The sequence below is a fragment of the Balaenoptera acutorostrata genome, chromosome 5 (genome assembly GCF_949987535.1).
Source record: "Balaenoptera acutorostrata chromosome 5, mBalAcu1.1, whole genome shotgun sequence".
Classification (NCBI taxonomy): domain Eukaryota; kingdom Metazoa; phylum Chordata; class Mammalia; order Artiodactyla; family Balaenopteridae; genus Balaenoptera; species Balaenoptera acutorostrata.
Window position 1 is genome coordinate 2,822,057 of NC_080068.1, and position 7,126 is coordinate 2,829,182.

Genomic DNA, 7,126 nt, shown 5'->3' on the forward strand with positions numbered 1-7,126 from the left:
GGTTTCTTACAATGACCTAATGGATTATAATCTCTGGGGCTGGAAAGTATGAATTTGCATTTTTTACAAGTACTCTTGGTGATTCTTATCACACTTGTGCTCTAAATTTTTTCTATTTGTGACTTATACCTTGCTATCTAATAGATTTCAAAGTACTAGGTTATTACAACATAAAAAAGAATATTGTCTTCCACTCCTAGAAGAAAGAGAGAAGATATAAAAGAATAGGTATCCACTTAATTTTATGAAGATTTTTAGGAGAAAAAAATGAAATGCTTGAAACCATTCTGTTTAAGTGGATTTTTTGGCAAAAAATAACAGTAATAATGACTGAACATCATATTATCTTTTTTGGCTCAAACCACTTAACTTCCACACATTGAATAATCTCTGCCTGGTGGCCAAGTCTATTTTCACTTCAGATTATGCAGACTGATTCTTTCTCCAGTATAAAATCTCTAACACAATTCATGTTGACAAGATCCCATGAAAACAAACAAACAAAAATTCCAATTTCCAAATGGAGATTTTGCAACAAGATCTAGTGAAACAAATTTAAACACTTGAATACACTGTTTGGTAATACTGTCATGTGGAGATCTTTATGATGTGTCTGAGACTCTAGTAAAAACATGTGTATTATAAACACACAAAAGAACATGCAATTCTTAGGAGGTTTTCCTCTGGATCATACCTGATCTGACATTAATTCGAATTTCACTCACTTATATTGAAGTCAAATTAAGCTCTATAGAAGTAAACATGTGGAAGCATGTAAAAAACATGGTTCAGCCTTTTAAGAAATTTGTGCACAGTCTGAAAAAGGAAACTCAATAGATTCTCTGCACGTGTGTAACACATCTTTCAGCTGAAACCTGACACAGAGCTGTTGAAATACAAAGGAGTAGGGTAAGTTGTCATTTACTTGACTGGTCACAGCATTATGAGCTTGGTGGTCAGTTCATTCACAATAAATTTTTTAAATACATGAAACATTTTAGTAAGTGATAAAATTCCATAAATTTTGAGGGAGAAAAACATGGTAAGACTGTGTTCGAAATAGTGTTTCTGTTTGGTTCAAAATATGATATAGTAAGAGAAAGAAGCCTTGGGGAAACTCTGAGGTTTACTTTTATTGAGGCAATTTGTGAAATTTGCTGGGTGATAGACCATGCGTAAGAGGAGGTCAGTTTGTTTGTGTGGACTGAACTTATGCTTCTTCACAGCAGCTCCTAACAGTGTCTGCTGTATGAGGCACGGAAGCCAGCAAAGAGCAAGGGGGAGTTGCCCTTGTCTGACTTGCAGACAGCTCTCCACTGGTTTTCAGTGTATAAACATCTACAGAGAAGCTTCTTCATCTGTGTTACAGCCCCAGTGAAGAGTGGACACCCACTAATGACCCCACTGACATGCTGGGGAAAGGCACCCAAGAGCAACTCTTTTGAGGACTTCCCTGGTGGTCCATTGGTTAAGACTCTGCAAGGGGGAAGGGGAGGGTGGGATGGATTGGGAGATTGGGATTGACGTATATGCACTACTATGTATAAAATAGATAACTAATGAGAACCTACTGTAGAGCACAGGGAACTCTACTCGGTACTCTGTGGTGACCTAAACGGGAAGGAAATCTAAGTAAGAGGGGATATATGTATACGTATAGCTGATTCACTTTGCTGTACAGCAGAAACTGACACAGCCGTGTAAAGCAACTATACCCTACCCCGCCCCCCAAAAAAAGACTCCATGCTTCCAGTGCAATCCCTGGTCGGGGAACTAAGACCTCACTGGAGGTCTAAAGCCCCATAGCCGAGTACTCACCCCAATGGGATTAGCATCTGAGATACGACTGAAAGCAAATAGGAACAGCACATTTTAAAGAAAAGAAGGTTCAGAGGAAACGTTACATTTTTGTTAGTAACAGGAAATATATCATACTTTGAAGACTATAGGGAAAATCGCTGGATAGTGTTAGGACCCCTACATACTACCAGCAGTGAAACTGTGGGCAGATCATTGGATTCCTCTGGATTTTATAGTTTTGCTTTTAAAGAAATACTTTTTATTGTGCAAGTAGTAAAGTTCAAGTTTGAGAAATTTAAAATTGTCAATCAGAAAAATTATCTGACCACAGTAACCACCGAGAGCACTAGGTATGATTGCTGGGTTAAGAGCCTATAGCCTGATACACCGTGATAATAATGTACATGTCTGTGTTGCTAAGATATTCATTTCAATATGCCTGATAAATATGCATGGTAAAATTATTTAAGGCACTAAATAATTCATTGTCTACTTTTTAAGATTAAGTAGTGTAACAGATCGAGGAAAATATTCTTTCTTATTATTTCTGCATAAATTGTAACATATATAAATACCCAAATCCCAAGTATATAAGGAGTATTATCCAATACAATTTACTACTTACAGTTTAGAAAAGTGTAGAATTGGGACCTCTCCAAAAAAGAGCCATTCAACCTTAATAACTAGGGGAAATGTAGTCAGGTGAGTTAGTGAAAATGGGATATTCATACAAAGTGAGGCACTTGGTTGCTCTACCTTTAGTTATTTTGATGTATGCTAAATAACCATTCATTTATTTCATCTGTATAAATACATTTTCATATTTGACCACCAGGAGGCAGTATAGGCTTAGTTGTGATAGTCTTTAGGTTAAAACATGTAAACTTTATTTTTTTAAGTTTGGGCTTCCTCACTCTTCCCCGTCCCCACCCCTGACCTGCACCTCTCTTCGGAAATGACTATAATTTGCCATCAATGGATTTTAAAAATCTGAACTAGGAAAGAAAACTACTATCTGCCTTTTGTCTTAACATGTATCAGTCGAATCCCCAGTGTGACGTCTGCTTTTCAGTCTGCAAGTTTTCACGCCTTTTCAGCTTTATTATTTGGACTTTATCATTTGGTTTCCTAGAAGTTGAACACATCACAAAATAAACCCACACCCAGAGTTGTTCAAACAGAAGAGTGTGTCGCCTTAGAATATTCAGGACCTAGAAGAATTCTTGCAGCCCGCGCTGCCAACACCGTGAGTAAGGCTGAGCAAATACTGAGCTAGAAGTCTCATAATTCTCTGAGCCAGTGACAGAACCGTCATTACTAAATCGTCAGGCTGAATTGCCTCAGGTTTCTCTAAGATGCTCTAATAATTCTTCAGCTTCATTGGACATTTTAGGTCACAGAGACCTGGGACTATTTGCCCTGCTATTTTTGAATAACTTTTTGCAACCAAGAGGCAGAAATGTTTTCCCAATAGGCTATTAAGAAATCCTATGCCGTATCTGGATGGATTCTAAATATGGATTCTTAAGGGTCTTCCCATCACTGGTAGACTGGCTTGTGGAAGGCGTGTTCTCAGTTCCCATTTCCTGGGTACAGAACGATGTCTTACTAAGGTGAACTGTTTGACGTAAATGGAGCAGCAAATGAGCCTGTTGTCTGTTTCAGCTCTGAAGTGCCTAGTGGAAAATTACCGTGAAACAAGTTCCACGGAGATAGGAAAACTGGACATGTCTAAAATGCTCAAATCAGAAACGGAGATATTTTCCAGAATCTTCTTAATTTCTCTTCATTTACACAACAAAAGTCATTTAGAATCCTGTCTCTTCATTTACATCATCTTGTGATGCTTCCTATTGAGGACCTCAGGTCTGAAATTCCAAAATCACATATAGGTGTTGTCTTAGTAATAAAACCTTCAGCGTTCACATGGAAATATAACATAGTTCTTAAATAGGTGGTAAGAATATATATATAATTAACTCTCACAATATATTCCAGTAGGATTTTGTGCATTTTATTGGGGGCGGAGAGGTTGAATGACAACTTGGTATTTATTCCAGCACCATTTGTTGAAAAATTCTGCTTTTCTCTGGTGTTCTGAAATGTTTTTAATGAATGCCAAATTCCTATAGGTACTTGAATAAATCTGTGGGTCCTGTAATCATTTTTTGTGCTAGGACCACAGAGTTGTAATGTACTTTTTTTTTTTTAATGTAAGTTTCATTTATTTATTTATTTATTTATATTATTTTTGGCTGCATTGGGTCTTTGTTGCTGCGCGCATGCTTTCTCTAGTTGCGGCGAGCAGGGGCTACTCTTTGTTGTGGTGCGCATGCTTCTCATTGCAGTAGCTTCTCTTGTTGCAGAGCACAGGCTCTAGGCACGTGGGCTCAGTAGTTGTGGCTCGTGGGCTCAGTAGTTGTGGCTCGTGGGCTCTAGAGCACAGGCTCAGTAGTTGTGGCGCACGAGCTTAGTTGCTCCGCGGCATGTGGGATCTTCCAGGACCAGCAATGGAACCCGTGTCCCCTGCATTGGCAGGCGGATTCCTAACCACTGTGCCACCAGGGAAGTGCTGTAGTTACTGTCTTAATAACATATATTAAAATTCTTTAGCTTGTCCATTATTGTTGTTATTCTCTTTCAGGTTATTCCAGGCTATTCTTGCATGCTTACTTTTCTGGATGAATTTAGAATAAGTCTATCAAGTTCCAAGCAAACGCATATAACAGCAATGAGACATCTGTTTGTATTTTGTTTGGATAGCATCTGAATTTGTAGATTTAATTCAAATATTGAATTATATTTTAATAACAATTCAAATAATTCAATATATAAATTTCAAATATTGAGTCTTCCTATTCAAGAGCATCTAATATCTTTGCACATTTTTTAAATATTTTGGTTGTGCTACTGCATGATTTTCTATCTTATTATTACTGTTTTGAAGTACCAGTTCTTGGTTTTATTTATCAATTCTACTACTTATCTTTCATATATCTGTTGTAATCATTTTAATCCTCTTTATTTTTAATCTGAGTTAAGTGGTTAATTCAATGTTTTATTCTATCTCTTTTAGTAAGTATAAGTTCCTAGGCCTATTAATTTTTCTATAAATATGGTTTTAGACAAGTCACATAACTTTTGATATCTAGAGTTTTTATTTTCATTTTCTAGGGATTCTGTACTATCCATTTCAGTATCCTGCTTTACACAAGAATAATTAAGGCAGCACTTAAAAATGTCCAGGTGGTTAAAATTTTTAATTTTTATTTTTCTACTCTCTATTTTTCACATAATTAATGCAATCTATATTCTTTCTATTTATTAAAATATACTGAAGAATTTTTTGTGTGCTAAGATAGGATCTTATTTCTATAAATCCTTAATGATGTTTGAAAATAAGATGTCATAACTGTTCTCAGACTATTAAAGTCAGTGTATACCTATTAAATCAACCTTATTTATTGTCTTTTCATAGCCTTTAAACAAATATTTGGGACCCCTGCTGTAGACAACTTAAAAGTATAAAAGAATATTAAAAAGGAAATCACACACCATCCCATAAAACTTAGATTATTATTATTAATAGTTTATTTTCAAGTGTTTCCTAAGGAGATTTTATTTAATCATGCTATGAAGTGTTAAATATTATTTTTCATTTATTTCTACATATTTCCTATGTTGTGAAAGAAGAACATTTTAATTAACATTAACATTTTAATGGCTATACGGCATTCCAATATATCCAAGTCATAACTGACCTAACCCTCTCCCTGTTGTAAAACACTTGGGTTGTTTCCAAGTGTTACTATAATTAATCCTGTTATGAGAACCTCTGTACTGGATCTTGGAAGTATCTCTATTTTCTTATATTAAAGTCCTGGAGAGTGAATTATAGGGCCAAAGAGTACAAACAATTTTAAGACTTAAAATATATTGCCAAATTACTCTACAGATAAATTTTACAAAAATATACACCCACAAATTCTTGCTTCACTGCACATTTACCAGCATTGAACCTGAACACTATTTTAATCTTTTCAGTTGGATAATCAAACCTAAGCTCATTGTCATAATTTCCATTTTCAATGAGCCTGAATATTTCCTTATGTTTGTAGCCATTGACCTCTTCATAGGATTTATGTTGCCATAATCTTAATGTAATTGGTCCATAGGGACCTGTATTCAAAGTTCCCACCAACTTGCAAGTGAACTTTCAGTGTGCATCTCATTTGTAAGTTAGAAGCTATTTGTATTAGCTATAGGTTAGAATGGAACAAGAGAGCTGGCACAATACCAAGCTCTACCAGAACTACCCAGAAGAACTTTCTGCAAAGTTGGAGATGCTTTATATTTGTACTGTCCATTATGGTAGCCACTAGCAACATGCGACCATTGAGCTCTTGAAATGTGGCTAATGTGACCACAGAACTGAATTTTTTATTTCATTCCATTTCCAGTAATATAAATTTTAATTTTAATGGCCACAAAGAGCTAGTGGTTATCACATTTGACATCACAGCTCTCAGCCATTTGCCCATCTTAGGGAACGGGTCAGTCTAGGCTTTGTAATTGGCCTACTAAATCCATAAGCAAGAGGGGAAAAAATAAGATCACGGGGCAAACTACAGAGTGTGAGTCAAGCTCAGTAAATGTAGTATAGACGCAATATATTTTTGTTGGCTTTTGAACTGAAGTGGCCATGTTAATCTAGCGTATTCAGGTACAATAGTAATTAATACTTCTTCAGTGCTTACCCATGTGCCCATCTGTGTCCCAATGCTTTTCACATATTAACACACAATCCTCACAGTAAGTCTTTAACATAACTGCTCTCAGTTTCTCCATTCTACAGATTAAACAACTGAGGCACAAAGAGGCACTTGCCTAGGGGCCTACAGCTAATAAGTGCCAGAGCCAGGATTCAAGCCCAGCTGGTCTGACTCCAGAATCCATGCTTTTATTTTATTTATTTTTTATTTATTTATCTATTTTTGGCTGCGTTGGGTCTTCGTTGCTGCGCGTGGGCTTTCTCTAGTTGCGGCGAGCAGGGGCTACTCTTCGTTGTGGTGCGCGAGCTTCTCATCGTGGTGGCTTCTCTTGTTGCAGAGCACGGGCTCTAGGCGCATGGGCTTCAGTAGTTGTGGCTCGTGGCCTCAGTAGTTGTGGCTCTTGGGCTCTAGAGCACAGGCTCAGTAGTTGTGGTGCGTGGGCTTAGTTGCTCCGCGGCATGTGGGATCTTCCCGGACCAGGGCTCGAACCTGTGTCCCCTGGATTGGCAGGTGGATTCTTAACCAATGCACCACCAGGGAAGTCCCCAGAATCC